Source organism: Miniopterus natalensis, chromosome 11 (genome assembly GCF_054644295.1).
Source record: "Miniopterus natalensis isolate mMinNat1 chromosome 11, mMinNat1.hap1, whole genome shotgun sequence".
NCBI classification, from domain to species: Eukaryota; Metazoa; Chordata; class Mammalia; order Chiroptera; family Miniopteridae; genus Miniopterus; species Miniopterus natalensis.
Genome location: NC_142091.1, coordinates 50,321,531 through 50,342,810, shown reverse-complemented (window position 1 = coordinate 50,342,810; position 21,280 = coordinate 50,321,531). Strand labels below are relative to the sequence as shown.

Genomic DNA, 21,280 nt, shown 5'->3' with positions numbered 1-21,280 from the left:
GATCTCCTGGATCCTAGGTCGATGCTCATCTGCTGAGCCACACCCGGCCAGGCATGACTTTTGTCTTCTTGATGTTCAAATTCAGTTCTGCTTTGGCACTTTCTTCTTTCACTTTCATCAGAACTTGTTTCAGATCATTGCTACTTTCAGTAAGATAGTTTCATGTGTATATCTTAAGTTATTGATGTTTATTTCACCAATTTTCACTCCTTCTTCCTCTGAGTCTCGCTCATTTTTTTCCCTATGATATGGTCTGTGCACAGATTAAACAGATAGGGAGATAAAATGCACCCTTGTTTGACACCTTTGCCTGTAGGGAACTGTTCTGTCTCTCCATATTCTGTCCCAAAAGTGGCTTCCTGTCCACCATACAGGTTACACATCAGAACAGTCAAGTACTGAGGCATGCCCATTTTTTTCAGAGCAACCAAAGCTTTTCATGAAAGAATGACAATGATAAAAGGACTGGGGTGGTGGGGGAGAGGGTAAAATATTTAAGCAAAGGAAAGGTTATGCAAAGGTCAGGTGGTGGGAAGCTGCATGTCGTACTCCAGGAACTGGAAAATTGCTGGTAAGGTCAGAGCTCAGAGAGCTAAGATTATATGCTAATTATTTGACTTATTTTATTTATTTCTCAATAGTCTTAGGGAGTTCTTATTTTTTCCATTTTATAGTTGATGAATTTGAAGCTTAGAGAAGTGACGTGACTTACCCAGGGTCAGATTACTAAGAAATAGGAGAACTTGTTTGTTTATTACATTCTCTCTCCCCATCCCTTACTACCACACTCACCAGAATATAATTTCAATGATGACAGACTTTGTTTTATTTGAAGCTGTACCCTCAGCAACTAGAACAGTGCCTGGCACTTGGTAGATGCTCAGTACATACTTGCTGAGTGGGTGAATGAGAGAATGAATTAAAATCAAGGTGTATCTAACTTCAAAGTCCATATGCTTAATGACATCTTGTATACTTAGAAATTAGAGCTATCAGATTGTTTCTTATATAAGGTTTTGATAAAGACCAAAGCCTTAGGTCAGTGCAATCCAAAGAAGATGAAGGGGAAAAAACACTGATGGGGAAATAGAGCCCAGAAAGAACAGACTAAATCGTTCAAAATAAATTTGACTGGAGGAGGTAAGAAGAGAGAAGGAAAAGAGGGCTCTGATCCTAAAGCTGGTGGCTAACTCCAACGACAGCTTTCCCTAGAACCTGAGCCTGGAAATTTTCTTGCTTTGCCGTCCTCCAGTTGCACATAGTCTCGACTTAGTTAGCCTGTGTCCTGGGAAACAGAGCACAGTCAGTATGCCTTACATAATTCCTCTCTCGGGTCCCCTTTAATTTGTTCACTCACCAGTCCCCCTCCCCAAAACATTTTTCTTATCAGGCACTCTCAGGTAATTTGTCCCTACTGCAATATGACCTGTGAGACACCGAGTATCTGTTAACTTCTGGTTTCTGAGTTGGTAGTTCAGTTGAGTAACTTTACACCTGTCTGTCCATAGATATTTCTCCCTGAAATGGAACTTCGTGTATCTCACTCCTAGGAATCTAGGCCTTAATCCTTCTCTTTCCTCACCTTGTACTGTCTCATATTCTTTTACTGCTTTAAACTGTTTATCTTTTCCTTTTTATCACAGAGGAAGAAGTGTTTCATCTCTTTTCATAAGGTGACATCCCTACTTGGGTTTTTCACTCCCATCCCCTCCTACCCCTGCCAGAGCTTTGCTCTGTTAATTGTCCTCATTCTTTCTTGCAACCCCTATCTGTTCTTTTTCATGGAGTTGGAGATTCAGGTTCTAATTCCTGTTTTGCCACTTTCTGGCTTTGGAACCTTGAACGAGTTATTTGACTTCTTTGAGTCTCAGTTACTTATCTTAAAATACCATTTGTTCTGCTAACCTTGCATGTCCGTAGTGTGTCAGTTACAATAGTGTATGTGAAAGCACTATATGTATAAGCTAGAAAGCTCCTTTCAAATGCAAGGGGTTATTATTATGTTCTATGTGCACAAAGAATTCAGGTCTCTTACAGTGGCTTTTCTCAACTTAACCAACCCTTGAAATACCCTTATTTCCTCCAGTCAGACCTCTCGAAAGAATAATCTGTTTGCTGTCTCTGCCTGCTGATTCCTGAGTTCCTCAGAACCCGGCCCCCATTTGCTTCTGGTTAGTCTTCTGAGCCCACTGCCTTCAGGATTGCTGGGGGTGGCACATTCCAAACTCAGTGCCTTTCTTTCTGCCCTCATTCTTGCTTTCTGTAGCCATTGATATTTTTGGCTGAACATGGCTTAGCACAACACTTAATAGTAGTAGATATTTAATAAGTTTTTTAAAAAATAAATTATTTGCCTTGGCGTTTTTGGATGAATCTACTTTTTCCTCTCATAAACCAAATATATATATACACCCCCAAATTTAGTTTGTCTCTGCTGTTTTTACTCTGTTCTTTCACTTGGAAGTTTCATCTGTTCTAAGGCCTTTCTACTCTACGTAGATGGGTCTCACATCTGCTTATCAAGCTCTGTCCTGAGCTTTGGTTCTGCCTGTTTAACTCTACGTCTCTACCTGGATGTCCCATTGTCACCTTATATTCACCGAGTTTACTATCCCCTTCCCCTAAATTAAGCTGTCTTTCAGGCTTTTTTATTTTTACAGTGATACCAGCACTTAGTCACCAAGACTTGAAGCTTTGTAAGTGGGTTGACTCCTTTTCCTTCATGTATCTCTACAGTAGTCATTCATTTGTCCATCAAATGCTTAGTCAATGCTCATTACATGTAAAACACTATTCTAGATACTGGGGATATATAAGTGAAACAAAACAAACAAAAATAGCTACTCAGAAGGATATTATATTCCAGTAGTTTACTTTCATTCATTCATTCATGCACTCAATAAATATTCATTGAGACTGATAGGGGTGCTATTTTATACAGGGTTGTCAGAGAAGGCTTCTGTGATATGGAAACATTTAATCAGAAGCCTGAATGAATTGAAGGAGTGAGCCATGCAAATTATTGGGGGAAACTTTCAGGCAGGTGAAGATGCTGGGTTTTATCTAAGTGAAATGGGAAGCCGCTGGAGGGTTTAAGAGAGAAGCAAGATGTAATTTTCATTTTTAAAAGAATCACTGTGTTATGAGAGTAACAGACCAGGAAAGCAGTTGTGGAAGCAGAAACACTAGTAAGGAGACAAATATAAAAGTGTTCATACGGGAGATGATAATATCTTGGACTAGAGTGGTAGCAGTAGAAAATGATACATGCTATGGATGCATAAATTAGAACAAAGAGCCTCTTCTGTGTGGATGTTGCCTTGTGTGGTAGAATGATTTGGTGAGCTGGTGGAACCTTTCCTCCTAGGTGCCTTTTCCCTATGCCAGGGCACATGGTTTAGTGAGCAGAGAGCTAGCTAGATTTGCAGCCTAGTTGCTCTTTCATTTGAGCACCCTTGTGCAGTGAATAAACTGTGTAATGGCACACAGCTGTCCTAGATAGAAGTGAAGGGAATGAAAATTCACTCTTCTTTTTAATTCTCATTATTCTCATGCAGACTTTATCACTTCACATATATTTAATCTCTCCAGCCACTGAAGACCAGAACTATATCTAATTAATTCACTAGTGTCTGACATGGTGTCCTATTTGTAGTCTGATATTTGTTGATAGTGGCAATAATGAAATCATTTATGTCTAGTCTTTGCAGAGATCACTGTACTAAAGTTCCTGAGTACTAAAATAGTTATGCATATTCATAAAAGCTAATTATAACAGCTTATGTCCATTGGTAAGAGACAAACTGTTCATTGAAAGCCCATTGATATGACCTATATATGTTAAAAGTGGATGCATTTTTTGTAACAGGTAGTATTAGTGGTCGTTTGAGAGACTGTTCGTTTCAGTGAGCCAGGGTCTGTTTTAATGGCTGATACCAACTGCAAGGAAAGTGACAAAATACCTGATGTTTTTCATATGTGCCTATTTCAATAACCCAGCAATATCTTGAACTGACTTGGTGTGGAGGGTGAAGCAAGTCTAGGAACTGCTGCCAAGTCCACATAGTGGCAACATGGAAGTAGTTTATTCAGTTTCACTAAAAGTTTGAAATCTAGTGTATTAGAGGCACATGCAGAAGCTGTGTTAATTGCTAGCTTATTTTCCACGTGGTTCTGTTTTAATAAAGCATATTTGATGCAGATTGTTGGAAAGTAAGTTGGGTAATGTCTAAACTGGCCCTAATTCCTACAGTGCTTCCACTTCAATACTTCACAGTGCCTTTATAAAGTTTCTTCATTCACAGCCTTTTTGTTTTTAGTTTTAATGTGGCCTAAGATAACGGAAAACTATTCTTTCTTTAAACTTGACCTCTGAAAGAACAAGAACAGTCATTTCCCCCTTGATTCCTCCTCAAAACTATATTTCAACTTGGTTTATTTAGTATTATTGGGCTTTTCTTCATCATTATTATGGCTTTCTGAATATATTTAGTCCAGGAAATGGTAATTACAAGGATCAGAAACAGGAACTGAAGTGACTTCTCCAAATGCTGAAGTTAGCTTTGTTAACATGACAATACTTTAACTTCTTCGGGAATATGAAATTAAACAGCCTAGGATATTAATAACTATCTCTTGTTTGCACATTCTCTGTTTCTTATGCAATAAAATTAGACTTGCTAGATATTAATATTAAGTTAGAAATGAAATCAAGGGTAAATTGTCCGGCAATACTGCAAAAATCTTTTCATTTCCTTTCTTTCCTTCTAGAATATCAACATATAGTCATTGTGTTTGTCTTAAATCTTTAGAGAGAGTTCAGATATGCTATCTTCCTTAACAGTAATATTATGATCCCCTCTAAGTATTTTATTTTGGTGTGCTTGTTGCTAAATATGTATATTTGTCTTCATGTTTGCTCAAGAATATAGATAATGTCCTTGTTAGACTTGAGGTTGAGTTCTGCAGAGCAAAAAGGGAGACATGGCTCAGTGGGTTTGTGTCTGTTTTGCTGTGTTTTTTTTTTTTCTCACATTGTCACTAAAATATTCTCTTTGTTATCTGAATAGGACATCTGCTGACTAGCCTGACCCTCTTTACCTGATTGTGTGAAAAGTCTTGGTTAAATCTGTCAGGCCTTGGAGGCCCAAGAATCTGCTAAGTGCTTCTGAGCTTGAAAGACACACTGTCCTTGGTCTGTTTTGTCTCTCCCACTTATGGACACTCTTTGATAAATAACCCTGATGTAGGTATGGGATAAGCCAAACAATGCAGTTTTCTCAGCAGTAATTGACCCAAGGATTAATTACCTCTTAATAAGGGCTGGATTTTTTCCTCAAATTCTAGAGAGGTTCAAAAATGCAGAAGAGAAAAAAATAAATTTTTGTCCAACTTGGTTATCTTACTTAATACAGGGAGTCCTAAAACTGAAGAGAAATATATATATATATATATATATATATATATATATATATATATACACACACACACACACACACACACAAATACATATATATACATATATGTGTGTGTGTGTATGTATATATGTATATAAAATCTGGTTTGTGAGAAATCTTCCAGAATCACAATCCTGCATTTATCTACCTCCTCTGTGTTTGAGGAGTGGTACTGAACATACCCCTTTGCCACAGAAACTATTCATCTTTAAATGTCAACTTCAGTGTTGAAATTTTATGAGAATGGAAAGGAATACACATTTTCACTTATTTTAGACTTCCCTTTGGAAAATGTATTTTGCTGCTGTTGTCTCAAGTTGGAAAGGTTTACAAAGTTTTTTTCAAGTACTCAAGGAAAGCAAATGCAACCCTGAATTAGGCTAGAAAAAAATGTACCTTTCTTTAAAAAAATCTTAATAATTGTGGCACATCAGTCTTAGTCATTTTTTTAATTTTTTTTTACCTTTTCCTCAATTTATATTCACCCTGGAGTTTTTTTTTTTCTCTTTTGTCTTGCTTGCCTTGTTTGTTTTATTTCAAGCATGGTTTAACTTTTCACTGGAGCAAGAGCCTAAAAAGGTCTGAATAAGAAGAGAACAATTACTTTTGTGACAACTGTCAATTACTCGAGATAGAATATGCTATTTCCCAAATAATGTTTAAAGAATTATTGTTGAGTTGGCTTTACCTTGAGAAATCTCAGAAAATTTTAAAGATCCATTCTGCCACTCCAATGTAAGAATGCTTCTTAAACTCAAAGAGAATAGCTTTTGGGAATCTTTTCTGACTTTGAACTTTGTGGAAAACCACTTAAAAGGTATGGGAGGGGGGCCTATGTTGAATTAGGCAGCTGGAGACCAGCTATTACCATGGTGCTGATAGTAAGTATGGGAGGGGCTCTGGAAATGAGGTTTTAATGGCCCAAACAGCAACCTAAGGATAAGAAAAATGCAGCTTTAGCTTTTTCACCATTATTGTATAGATGTTAGGTACTTGAGAAGGTTTTATCTTTTTCGTTTCAGAGAAACAATACTCTTATTTTAGAGATAAAACAAGGTATTTAGTTAGGCTTTGGGTTAAGTTTTAGACTTTACTTAGGCTTAAAAAATTTTATTTAAAAAAATTTTCATTATGATTTTCTGGTCTAATTCTTGAACTGTATCTCTTTTGGTCTTGATTTTGTTTTCGGAGAAATAGCAGAGCTAAGCTTTTCATTTAATTGTAATAAAATACTGCCCTAAAGAACAATGAAATATGATTTTTTACTGGTTTATATAGAAAAGCATATAACTGTAATAATATTTTAACTATGGTTTGTATAGACCATACTCATTTAAACTCTATGCAAATCTTTGTTACTTCAGGGCAAACAAGCTACGAAACCATAATGTGTGGTGTAGTGAGCACACACCGTAAATTTGATAATCATACTTGTGAATTCATCATATTTCATATAGGGGATTGCCTTAGCATTATGAATAGTAATGTACAAATGACGTGAAAACATGTTGCCACACTCTTAAATGTTTAGTGATTTTAATGCTACGGTATTACTTCATTCTGTGCCAAGTTGCATTGATTGATAAGTGAAGATATTAAAATAGCAGAAATTTTATGTTGGCTTTAATGTGTGGAGTTAGTACAGTTCCCCACGAATCTGAAATGTTAATATAAATACTTCTTTTGTGGGGCTGCAGGAAACATGCCGCCCAGACTACACATGTTACCAGGCTAGGCCTGCCTCTGCTGTTTAGAGAAATAGGAGTGGGAGGCTGTCTTAAGTGAAAGTGAAAAAAGGCATTTGTTTAGCTGCATGGCAACACAAATATTTCACTTAGTGAGGACTGACAATGCATCTCATTATGTGAGCGGGTGCCAGCTTGTAAAAAATTTCTGTTTAACTTTCCATATTAGTGGAAGGTGCCTGTGCTTAACCGTTTGAAGCCTGGCATCCAGGCTCCCTTCCACCCCACCCTCCCAGCACACACTTTTTGTCTACCACTGTTTGTTTTTTTAATCCCAAAGTAATAGATGGGAGAGAGCTAAGGATATTTGGTCTATTGAATGCTATTAGGAATATGGGGAAGTCTGCCAGATTGAAGTCTGTCTCAGGCTAGATATCTGTCACTTATTCCCATTTCTCTTATTCCCGTTCACTTTTCTGAAGGTTAATTGTTATATTCTGCCTTGACAGTAGAAGCATGCAATGGTATTTGTTTTAAGGTGACAGTTACCTTGTGGTGCTACCATTGTCTGAGTAGCAGTCCTATGTTCTCAAGATAATTCTTGACCTTAAATTCTCCAATCTCCTTTTACAGTGCATTTGGATCCGAGGCTATTAGGAAAGCAGAGGAACATAAATTAATATAATTACCACATCACTTATTTAGAATTATTTATTTTATGGATTTTGATTTGAAGAAGGTAGAGAAGTGCTTTCTTCTTCAGGAGTGTTTGGATCGCCTCTATATTCTCATCAGCGTGATACCTGCTGTGTGGCCATCAATGTTAATCGCTTTACCAGGATGTGGTGGCATAGGGAGAGGAGAAGATACATTTTTAGATGGTTGTGACTGTAATATACAGATGGAAGGTTCTCAGCATCTGCAAGCATAGAATGATGTGCAAGGACCGACCGGATGAATATTCCGGGAAAGGCACTTGTGTTTCATAATTTCCTGAAATTTTTTAAAGCTATGGCATCAGGAATTTCAGTTTGTCGAGAGAACATTTGAGAGTGTTTCACACAGTGAGAGGGTTCTAGTTCCAGCATAAACTGAGATCAATAACTTACAACGGACAAAGCATTTAAAAATGATATAAGAGTTAAAGGTGGGGAGCACTTTGCATGAAAATATTGGAAACAAATTCAAATTTTTGGCAGTTTCTTTTACTAGTTCTGCATGAAGTTTAGGGCATTATGCTTTATGGGTGTATTTACATTTCTTTTATAAAAGTGGTTGAGGCATTTACCTTTTAAAAAGTAAGAAATACGTTCAGATATGAGAATTAGAAGTCTGTTCTAAAACTGATTCCCTTTTCCCCCAAATTAAGTTGCTGAAAATTTGTAGTAAAATTATTTTCTCCTCCTTCCCTCTACTGCATTCTGGTTCATATTCTATTCCATCTCTATTTTTAGTGTAGACTTTGGTCCTCTTGGAGAAAAGAATCCCTTTAAATCCTGAAAACTGTGGCATCATCTGTTAGGCAGAAGCCCGAATTGGCTGAAGACCTTAAATGCGTGCCAAGGATCTTTCTGACCTCTTTACTCTTTACTAGCCCATAGTAGTTGTGGATTTTTACTGAATGAGTCACCTTCTAGCCCTGTGTCTGGGCCTTTCAGATAGGAAACACAATATGCCATCGGGTTGATGGGATGGGCCAGGGTGTGGGTGTGCTAGAAGGCAATGCAGTTACAGCCTGGATGGAACCCAAAGTAAATATTTTCCCATTAGCTTTTTCATCAATTAGATAGCCATAGTCAGCCTCTGAGGGCCAGTATATGGATTTTTTTTAAAGCACATTGGGGTTTTTCAGTTTTGTGTGTTATAGCTTAGTTATTTCTCATCAAAAGCAGCTCACTTCCTCTTTTCAAGCAGAATAATACTGTAGCTTTCCCAGCAAGCATCGCTTTAGGTCAGGTGAACTGGTCCAGTACCTTGGGCACAAATATAGGGCATCAAATTTATGTAAGTGCTTCTGACCCTTCATCCCATGGTTGAAAGTGAGAGGTAGGAGGCACTGTTTCTGTAGCATCTGTCTCCCTGTTTCCCACGCTGCCCATCCAATTACCAGCTCAGATTTAGGGTACTTGGTGGTGGCTTTATGGGATGCTATTGTGATGTTCTGTCAAATTCCATAGCCCCCAATGTGGAAAAAGATACCTCTGGTTTCTTGTCACTTACAGTGCTTGGCATTTTGTAAGCATCCATTAAATATTTGTGGAATGAGTGAGTGGATGAGTGAGAATGTAGGACATGTTGACAAGAGGAGAGTAGTACAAAGTTCTTGAAAGATGTGATTGGGAACAATTTTGTGTTGTGGACACTTGCAGTTCAAATTCTGGAATTAACTGGTAACCTGTTGAAATGAGGAGTCCTTCATTCAAAAAATTTTGGATAGATTTTTACTTTTCTAGCTGGTACAAATTAGCCATCAGTTGTGTCCAAGAATTGTCAGGTAGCATTGGGGTTTACAAATTTGATATTTTGGAAGGCAGCGGGGTCCTCTAAAATGTCATACTTGGAAAACTGCCTAGGATTCAGAATAAATAATTTTTATAGTACCATAGAGACTAGAAGACATTTTGGAAAATTCTGTACCTATCTGTAGTTTTATATTTCCTTTGCTAAAGAATAATGCTAGAAGCATGAGGCGGACCAGTGGGAGAAGTTGGCATGTCACTCTACAGGAAGCTTGGCAAAAGAGACTCTTTTTCTGGACAATCATTTTCTTTCTATTAAAGTCTGATTATGAATGACTAGTCTGCACTTGGTTCTAAATGTGTCGATGGAGTTTTTCAAGATGAACACAGTACACATAACAGTCAGATTGTCTCCAGTTCTGCTTTAACCAGCAATAGTACTAATGCCTCTGGGGGAAACTTTGTGGTCAATTTCATTGTATAGGGAGAGAGTGTGTGTTCTTTAAATAGCTACATATTGGGAAATATCCTTTGGGAAGTCACATGTGCTAAACATTATGCTTAATATTTAAAATCAAATAACTACTCCCAAGTCCTACTAGCATCCCTCAAGCCTTTACTCTTTTAACCCAGGAACTTATATAGTCAGGAGGCATTATTTCTCCTAGGTTCCCTTTACTATTATTTTGCTCAATACCATGCCATTTAGACAGCCATATATACTTGAGGTTTGCTGGTATCCCTCATGATTGATCATTTATTTGTGCAAATGATATGTACAGTATTTTATTTGCCGGGCACAAGGTAACAAAAGGCTCAACTTTTTATGTTGAAGAGATACAGATTTTACCTGCCCAGTTAAGCAGGTAATTTATACATCTAGCCTCTCAAACATTAAAACATACTTCCCATTATGTGTGGTAGTCTTACTTCATATTTTATTACTCATTTGCTAAAATATAAATAATAGAAAAACTGAGCATGTATCTTTGGCATATAATGCCTGAAACAGAGTCCCATTCTTTATACATTGTGAATATGATGACTGCCAACATATTCTAAAATGCACTATTTATAATTCTTAAAATCTTCTAATTTTGAATAATTCAATGTTATCAAAATGTGGAACATTAAAAATAGCTTGTAGGAATAGAATATTTTCATCTAAAATTATCTAGATACTTTTGTACATATTGATATAGAAGTAGTTTGTGTCTTTTTTCTTTTTTTAATTAAGAGAAACATTGATGTGAGAGAGACACATTGATTAGTTGCCTCCCACATGCACCCTGGCTGGGGCTGGCGAGCGAGCCTGCAACTGAGGTACGTGCCCTTGGCCAGAATCGAACCTGGGACTGGGAACCCTTCAGTCCTCAGGCCAGTGCTCTATTCACTGAGCCAAACTGGCTAGAGCTAATTTTTATCTTTCTAAGGTATTTCATACCACTTACTCTACTTGGAATACTCTAAGAAATATATTTACTAGTAGGATTTTCTGTCTGTTTTTCAAGGCTCAGCTCCTTATAATCTCTAATCTCACTTCATTTGAACTTTCATAGTATATTGTATTTCTCTTCTCATGCGTGTCAAAATTTGACTTTTTAGTTTCTGTGAACATTTCTTTCTGTTAGTTTCTGATCAAAAGTATATATATTAAGGGCAGGGACTATTATGTCAAATTCATCTTAAATAACTTACACAACCATATAGTACCTACTATTTAATAAGCACTCATCATATAATTATTGAGTTGATTAAAAATTATGAAAATCTTCACACCCTCAGCTTTTAAAAATAATTTACCAAATTTGCATTGCTCTACTTACATTTAACTTCTCTTATATATGTTGTTTGCTTTTACTGTTTTCATGTTATCCTGTGAGTTAGGAAAGAAGTAATTTCTTGAATTTGCAGATGAGCTGAATGAAACATTTTTAATAATACAAAGTGTGAAATTTATTCTGGGACCCTGAACAAAATCTGGAGGTTATGATGGAGGAATAGGGAAGAAATTGACATGTAACCGTCATCATCACTGCTCATGCTCCTTCTATCCCAATTGCCAATTATGATTTTAGAGTAGGAACTATGTCATATTTCTTTGTACCATGTCTTGTGCAGTCATTGCTCATAGTCAGTGCTTTAACATATGCATAAAGTGAACATGGGAATGAATTTGACATTATTGAATATTGTCTCTGATGCCTCAGTTACTCTTTCCTTTAATAACTTGCATTCATATTTTCCTTCCATTCACTCATATAAAATCCATTTTTTAAGAAAGCATTTGATGATCACATCAACCCAAGAGATAAATGGCCAATAATAGTTTAATATTTTGTTCTTTTGTGGGATATGCATTAAAAATGTAGAATTCTTCAAATAAAAATTAAGATAAATGAATTAAATTATATGGAATGTTCATTCAAAATAAAGATGTTGGTTTATTTGACCTCATAGAGAATCATATTTATAGCTGGATTCCAAAAACAGTTTTGTAGTGCTTAGGGGGGGACCCATGATTAGAAATTTCTAGAGAGAGTAGCTGAAGATAGGCCTCTATAAATCTATGCAAGTGTTCTAAGGATTTAAGCTTAACAATGGCTAAAGATAGAAAGTAGAATAGAAATAGTACTTTGGGATAGGTGGCTCTGAAGTGAGGGAATGGAACTGAATTTATCCAAAGAAAAGTCCTTTTGATTAATAGGTTAGAATGGCTAGATTCATGGCTTTTGTTTCTCTTTTGGGACTACTAGACACAATTCTAAGAAGTCTTTGCTGTGCAACTGCTATTACAGTGAAGAACTTGCAATTGTTTTAATCTTTTCCCTGAAGTTACCTCACTGTAATAATTATTGGAAAAAGTAACTCATGGAATTTAAATACACCGTTTACTGTATTCCTTGTCCAGCATTTTTTTTTTTTCTGGTAAAAGCACCCTGATTTTCTTTTGGGGAATAACCCTTCTTTTACTTTTGGCAAATGTATTTGGGTAGAGCTGCCCTTATCCTCCCAAGTCTTAGGGAGTGGGCATTTTAGATGCCTGGATTGGCTCAGAAATGAACATGTTACTTAAGCCGGGCCAACAACGCTTAATCCTGAGATCTTTACTGGAATTACGGGGAAAGAAGCATTGTCTTTCTACTGTGATTGCTAACCTGGATTTTCTGGTGGCCACATTTGCCCCTGAAGGGGGAGAACCTGCCTGAGAGATGGAGAGAGACCAATTCCTGATTACATTGTTTTAGCACTGAGTCCAGCTGTATCAGAAGCCAAGACTTTTCAGTTATGTTGAGCCAATAAATTATTTTTTTTTTGATAAAGCTACTTTGAGTTGGTTTTTATCACTCACAACTAAAAGTGTTCTAACAAATATGACCAGAATTGCACAGCTGATTGCACAAATTGTCCTTGGAGATAATTGTAGTCAGATTTTTGTCTCTATAAAAAATCTGAGAAGTAGGTGTGGCTCCACATGTAATTTGACCTGTGTATAATCTCATTTCAATCTATAAAAAATAGTTCAACACAAATCTTAGGAACTCCAAAGTTTGTGCTTCCTGGGTATCTGACAGGACGATTATGCAGTTTCTTACAAAAGAGGTGCTTACCTTCTTCTGTCCTTGTCTGTTCTTTCAATGCATCACACTTTAACTCACAGATTCTGAGCACCTACAATGTACCAGATACTGGATAGACAGAGATGATGCTCTTAAGGAGCTTAGTCTTCCTTTTCCATCCTTGTTCTCACAGCCCTTTTCTTTTTCTGATATCCAGGTGCTTTCGTTTCCCTTTCTTTTTGCCTCTCTGTCAAAGCAAAGAGACTTTTAAAGGAAATTTTACTTAAACCCAAGCTGCTTCTATTGGGAAGAATTACTACAGCTCTCCCTATTGTTTGTTTAGAACCCAGTGTTAATGAGGGCACAATGCTTGTCTTCATTCTTACATGGACCTGTTAGCTTTGCTCTGTTCCATGGCCTTGGATCACTGCTCTATTGATTGATGCTTGCTGCTTGCTTAGAGACCAGGTGAGAGGATTTGGTGGACCAAAACATTAGAAGACCCGTGCAAATTGCATTCTTACCAGGTATTGTCCTTGTTTATAAAAGGCAAACCATAATTTGGGACTTCACTACACAACAAAATTACTACTGAAACAAGGTGTAAAGGAATGTGGAAAAGGAAAAGGGACTTAAGCATTTTATTATGCTTTTTTTCCCCCTGTTCTCTATTAATTGGATAATTCTTAAGATCGTTTTCTTCATGTTGTTTAGTTTTCTTTTTAATATCTTTGGATGCTGCAAGATTGAGCTTTGCTGGCCATTCTTTCTTGTTCTTTGGGGGCAAGTGCCAGCTCTGGCAGCCCTCCTCATCAGTGCTGGCTCAGATGGAGTGGCTGCTTTTGGAGACCCACTTCACTGGTTATTTTAATTGCTCACAGGGATAATTGTTGAGTGGTGCTATATAGGATAGTGTTTCCCTTGCCACAGGGTTTAGGAATTCTGTCCAGTAATCATTCCTACTCTTGCTGGATGAGTGTATCTGAGTGGAAAGACTGGTAACTGGCTCTAGGCATCTTCCTAAAACTATGTGTAGGGACTCTGCCACATTAACTCTGGGAAATTCATGCAGCCACCATGAATACTTTCCTTATTGATCTTCTGCTTCATATGGTGAGAAACAGAATTTGCAGAGTTTAAAATTAGCTTCTTTATCATCTTATTCCAGGACACTGTCATATAGCCAGTCCTGAGACCAAAGGTTTTTTTTTTTTTTTCAGTCCTCACCCAAGGATATATTTATTGATTTTTAGAGAGAGAGGAAGGGAGGGAGAGAGAGAGAGAGGGAGAGAGAGAGGGAGAGGGAGGGAGGGGGAAAGAGAGGGAGGGGGAGAGAGAGATGTGAGACACATCAATCGGTTGCCTCCCATATGGGCCCTGACCAGGGATTGAACCTGTAACCTAGATATGTGCCCTGATGAGGAATTGAACCCGAAACCTTTTGGTGTGCGGGATGACACTCCAACCAATTTAGCCACTTGGCCAGGGTGAGATCAAAGCTATTTTTTGTTTACCTTTTCATAGTCAGAGATATTAGAACAACAATCAGGATATGAGTGATAGGGCCCGGATTTAAAAAATAAAATTTAAAACATTGCTGTTGTGGCTATGTGTGTTTTAGTAAAGGACTATAATGTACTGTTTGCTGGTATTCCGTGGAATGGAACTGTCAGTAATCCGAGATATACTGATGAAAATTCTGGCTGCTACTCCAGGTGTAAGGTGAGGCTTTAGAGACACAACAGTTTGTAGTTTTGACATCTTTTGTCAAAGAATAACTGATTCACAACTAGTCAGTAGGCAAAAATAGATGGTGAACTTGTATAGGTCAAATTTTAGAATTAGTTTTATAGTTGTAGTTTTTAAATTGGAAACTGATGGAAATAAGGTGGTGGGGTTGTTAATTATTTTTTAAAAGAGTTTTTGTCACTTATTAAAATAAAATAAAATAAAAAATCAATTTTGAGTAGCTATCTAGACTACATTAGTTAAAATGGAACAAAACAGAAACTTCTGCTGTAGATCTTCTGGAATCATCAAAATGACTTTGCCCTCTTTGTTAAGATTGATGTCTTTAAAGGCCCCAATTGTTCTTCATCCTTACTTGTATCTGCAGTCTTTACCATGAAACTTCCCAGTGCCCTTGCATTCTGGAAAGGGCATTCTGTCTCACCTCTGGACTCTGGGATCCATCATTTAACTTGCTTTTGTCAATGGGATGTTAGCAAATGTGACACACGAGAAGAGACTTGTAAAAGCACTTGTGCATTTCTGCTCACACTCTTGCCCTTTTCTGTCACTATGAGAAGAACAAGCCTGAGCTAGCCTGCTGGAGGATGAGACTTATGGGGTAGAGTTGAATCACTCTAGTCACCTGAGCCAGGGCCATTTTAGATCAGCCCAAATTGGCCAGCCAACTACAAGACATGTTGGTGAACTCAGCTAAAACCAGAAGAAATGCCCAGCTGACCTGCAAATAAATGCTTATTGTTTTAAGCCACTGAGTTTTGGAGGTGGTTGAACCTGCAGCATTCTTGTGTCAGTAGATAAATGAAACAACCTCTAATAACCCCTTTAAAAAACACTCAACTGGGCAAATGTCATAGATGATCCTGGGTGATTCCTTGCTGTTCTACTGACACTATATGTTTGACATTCATTTCAAGAAATTCTAGAGCCAGCCACTCCATGATACTTGTGTGAGACTTGATTTAAAATGGAATATGTTTTTTGTGTGGGTTGATTTTAGAAACTGGTGATACTTCCCACTTAGTCTGTATATTCCACTAATGTATGTTAGTATTACTAGGTACAGAATAGTTCAGTCCATAAAGAAAGATAAGGCAGAAAATACAAGTAGTTGAATTAAATGCATGTGATAATAAACACAAATGCCAATATATCTTTTGTCAAGAGCAAATTTTGATGAGGGAGGTGGAGGTGAGTGGAGTCAGTAAACCAGGAAAAATGAGGCTTGGAAAAGGGAAACTGGATTTACGTTGCTGCATTTAAAGACAATTTAATGTAAAAATGAATGTTGTGAACGAAGACCAAGTTTTCAAATCTTAACCCCATTTATACTCTGCAAGTCCAACTTATTAAGAAAAGGTGGAATGAAAAGAGGCAAAGAGGTAGTTTTGTTTAGGGGCATGATGTATTAATTCTTTCTTTGTGCTTTGAAATCAAATGAGTATTGTCTTTTCTACTTCCAGGCTCTCTCTATAGCATTGCTATTTCATTCACTTTCTTTTGTGGTAGAAAGAAGTCGGCTTTTTAGTAAATATATAAGTAGCAGACTGAGAATCAGAGTCTCCTGGAGTGAACACATCTTAACATTTATTCATCTGGAGCTGTACTTGGAGAAGGGGTGCTGGTTGGGGGACCTGTATTGGTTAATTCATCATATTACTTGGAAAGGTCCTTATTATTTTGCACAGCAGTGTGGTCACCTGGCGGTAGGTCATTAGCATTTTAGTCTTCTTTTCCTCACAACAATACACAACATGCTAATTAGAGGATTCTGAAAGCTAAGTAACTGGTTTTAAAATCAGACGTTTTAATTTGCAGCTTTAATGGCTGTTTTTATAATAACTGGCTTTATTGGGGGTAAAAGCACTTCTCATGTTCCACTAGCAAGGCAGAGTATAACAGAAGCTGACAAAATTAAAAACCTCATAATGTGACCTTTGCCTGGAATAAAAGGCTGTTTCATAACAATTTCCTTTTGTTCTTTGTTTAAGCCATTACTCTAAAAGGAGCCTCCGATTAATCTAAGTAAATGCATCATTACAGTACTAATCCATGTCCTTCTGTCAGTGTCTGTTTTAATTAAATAAGAAATGCTAGCAGAAAGATATCGCACACAAAGCTGTGATTGGAGAAAGAAGCACTAGTTGATCAGGGAAAGATTAAAAAGGGCTTTACTGTTTTGTCCATTTGCATAGTTCCAGATGCCACAGTCTTTCAGGTTGAAAGAAAAGTTACAAAGGAGTTTAACACGTTTCACTCTTATAGATTTAAAATAATGGGATTTACCAATGAAATTCTAATCATCCAATTTATCACGTGCTAGACATTCCAAAGCAGGGAGCGGAACAGCTTGGGGTGTGTCTTTTAAGCCTTTTATGCTGTCTTGTGAAAACATACCTGCCAAATTTGTGTGTGTTTCTTCTTATTTTGGGTGACAGTGATGGTAAAACCTCGTTGTGAACATGTAATTGATTTTCTTTTGAAAGTATTATGCAACTTTTAGTTTAGGTTTTTTGTTTTAAATTGTTTTCTCTTGATAATATGTAAAGAATTTAGGCACGTAATTGGTTTTTAACAATGGAAAGTACATTTAATAAATGCTTTTAAAATGAATGTATATAGTTAATATTGCTCCGCTGATACATGGAAACTCTTCATAGCAGTAGAGTTGCAGAATTCCCGTGGTGAGGGCTTTCTCCATATACAGGCCATTATTTGATGTAATGAAAAGAGAAAGTGTGCAACAGTGAGATTGTTAATTAATTTAGCCTAACAAGATGAAGATAAATGAAGCAAAGCACAGATTGAATGAAGCTAGAGGTCTTATTTACAATTTAATACATTTTTATATAATGCAGATTTCACCTGATAAAAAATAAACAGATCCCCACCCCAAATTCTTGCTAACAGAAAAGCACACTCCCTCCCACCACCATTCAACACTAAAATCCTGATCTGACTACAGAAAACATGTATTGTGGCTCCACATAGAAGATACTTTTACAGTGTGTAAACAGTGCTTTTCTTACTGCTAAGAATCCTACACTAGTTAACCTTTAACTTCAGTATTTTATTATTCGTGTTATAGACTGGGAATGACCATAAGAATAATCATCTGAAAACCTTTGAGTTTCTTGTTCTCTAGGCTATCCTGAGACATCTTGCTTCAGTTACTTAATAATCATTTTATTTTAATCCTCTTTTTTAACCAAAGGAAAGAAGCTCAAAAGTGAGAAAATAAGAAGAGCCCTGAGTCTTTTTACTATGTGCTTGAGTCTGTAGCAATTGTGCAGGATTCTTAAATTAGCATTATTTTTAAAAGTCTCCCTTTCAGAGATTAATGAGCTTTATCCAGTATTTGACCTTTTATCATTCTTGCTTTCTGCTCAGAAGTACTTCCTTCCTTCCTACAGTAGCTAGAAAAGACTGTCTCTTATGTTACTGTAGGCAGTGCTAACAGGGCTCTCTACAAATGGTGTTATTATGGTCACTATGTATTTATCTCAGGGGTCACGAACAAATCCATGCAACTGCTTCTAAGGATTTCAATAAATAGGACTTTTTATCCAGACAATCGCCTTTTATGTTACTTTTAAACAAAACTACTAGTCCATCAAGAGTTTCAAAAGAAAACAATTCTACAGAGTGCCGGTATGGCCGCACAGACCAATCATCATGGCACCCATTCTCCAGTCCTTTATTTTTCAAGTCCACAACAATAGGTTGTTGATTCAATGGACAAGACCAGAACAATCAAGTTCTCTGTTTAGCAGCAGTGCAGCATTTTAATGCCCTTTTCTAATAATGGTCTCATTATTGTTATTCTAAGACTGGGCCTCAGGAGGAGGAATATTTGCTGGAGGTACGTCATTATTTTGCAAATTTCGATTAGCTCATCATGTTGTCTGTAGTGTGAAAATCGTAGCTAATTAGGGCAGCCAGTTAGACTACCAGCTTTTGAGCTTATGAGTTAAAAGGTAGCATACTTGCTAGGCCAGTGATGTGAAAAAGGTGGTAAAAGGGAGGATTAGAGCAGTTGCCTTAGTAACTCCAACTTCCATCTGTGAGGCAACAATGGGCTTGTGTTTCTCCCCCACCTTGGTGTAAAAATTGGTTTTGTTTTGAAAGGACAGGGTTCTTTTTATGACAATCTGGAATTCAGCCCAACTGAGTGTAGTTTTAGTTGTTAGGAGAGACCATTGGGGATAGGAAAGATGAAAGGTCATGGTGAGCTTCAAGGACATGAAAGGTTGTTGTCTCATGGAACAATGGTAGATTGTTTTTTCTCTAATATTTCTAGCCAGCCCCTAAGTCAGGTGATGGAACAAATACCTACAGTTTAGTCAGGTGAAACAGGAGGGGGAGGGGAAAGGAAAGGAGAAAAATGGAGTAAGAGTTTTTACTTTGTTAGAAAAAATAAAAGGGTAACTTCAATTTGCTTTTATTAAGCAAAGTGATATGTATTTGTCACCATCTCTGAGATTCCAGTGTGCTTTGGATGGTTTGTCTCTGTGGGCCATCACGTCTCTGGGAAGCTCTCCAATGTGTTAGGAAATGTGATTTAAGCTTTCTTCCTGAACTCCCAGAAGGACCAATGATGTGATACTTAACAATAAATTTAGTTGTTGTAGCTTTCTCACATTATTGGTGTTCTTAAAAGGTTTTCCTTCAAATGCACAGTGAGTAAAATGAATGATAAATATGAAAGAAATTTGTTTTACCACTCTGCAGGGTTTTATCATAAATTCTATGACTTCCATCACAGAAAGTTTACAGGAAACTGTCTAGATGTTGCTGCAATAGCAACACAAATTCTTCTCTGTACATAAGAAAATTCCACAATTTTAAGAGCTATTGGGGGTTTTGTATTAAAGAAAAGGATTGGATCCAGTGATATTTCTTAAAAACTCTCACAGCCAAATCACCCTTTCTGGGTTTGAAATACTTACATTTCAACAAAATAAATGACTTCCATTTTCCTTCCATATCAATATTAAAACAGTTGGTTGTGGGTGTGTGTTTACAACCAGACAGACTGTGGGAACACTATCTTTTAAAGCAAAAAGATAGTCTTTTGATGATCAAAGGGACCTTCATATTTCTTCCTTTCTATTGTCTCCAAACAACCCTCCTGTAATTGAAGTTGGATTTGGTCCAGGGGGTCAGGGGGATTTTCAAATTCTCTTTTAATCCCAGGTTTTCGTTTTTTTCCTGACAAAAATCCCAGCATAAGTGGGAAGAGATGTACCCCTAAGATACTAGCATGGCACTCAGAAGCTGCAATCTTTCTTGATTGAGTTACTATATAAAATATTTTCATATTCATTATTATTATTTAGGATTTAAACACTTTTTCCGGTGTGACAAGTTAGTTAGCTGTTTCTTAGTTTTTGCATCTGTAGAAAGGGACCTGGTGTTATTCAGCTTTATTAAATGTTGTAGGACATAACAATCAGTATATGATTGAAAAGGCAATATGCATTTTATAGAATATTATGAATATAAATTTGTGCTTTATCCAAAAATATATTCCAAGGCAAATATGAACTATAATAGTCAGTTCAATATAAATGGCATAGTTTATTTTGGAATCATTCAGAACAGATTTAGAAATTTTGGACTTTGTTTAAACATAGAGGAGAAAATAATTCTTCATTTCAGCTCCTTATTTCGTAATAAAAAATGTACTCCCTAGCAACATTTTGATATATGAGAAGAAAGAACATGTCTAGCGCCCAGCCGGCATGGCTTAGTGGTTGAGCATCAACCTAGGATCCAGGAAATCAATGTTCAATTCCCGGTCAGGGCACATGCTCGGATTGTGGGCTCGATCCCCAGTAGGGGGTGTGCAGGTGGAAGCTGATCAATGATTCTCATCACTGATGTTTCTATCTCTCAGTCTCTCCCTCTCCCTTCCTCTCTCTGAAATCAATAAAGACATACTAAAGAAAAAAAAAAAAAGAGCATGTCTACCTTGTTTACTGCCCTCTCTCTGGTGCCCAGAACAGTGTGTGGCTCATAGTAGCTACTTGAAAAATAGTTGTTGACAAATGGAAAAAAACCAAAAAAGCAAAATTGGGTCATAGTTTAGATACATTTCTGTATTTAAGAAATCATTTTATTGGATTTTCTCATGTTAATAGTCTTTTGAAAACATGATTTTAAATGACTATATCATATACTCTTTATATGAATATACCGCAATTTGTTTTATCATTAAATTATTGATTTCCAACTTTTTGCTTTTATAATATGAAAGTTAATTTATAAGGATATCTTCCATTTATTATTAAAGTGATAAAATTTACAAATTGATAAAAAAAACCCTTTCTGATCATAGAACTCCACCCATCCCTATCACCTCCTTCAAG

General features: G+C 36.8%; 1 protein-coding gene across 23 annotated transcripts in view; it reads left to right on the top strand.

The window, feature by feature from the left end:
- Window positions 1-21,280, top strand: part of SOX6 (SRY-box transcription factor 6) — a 514,047-nt gene that overhangs the window by 123,107 nt on the left and 369,660 nt on the right. The window lies entirely within an intron of this gene.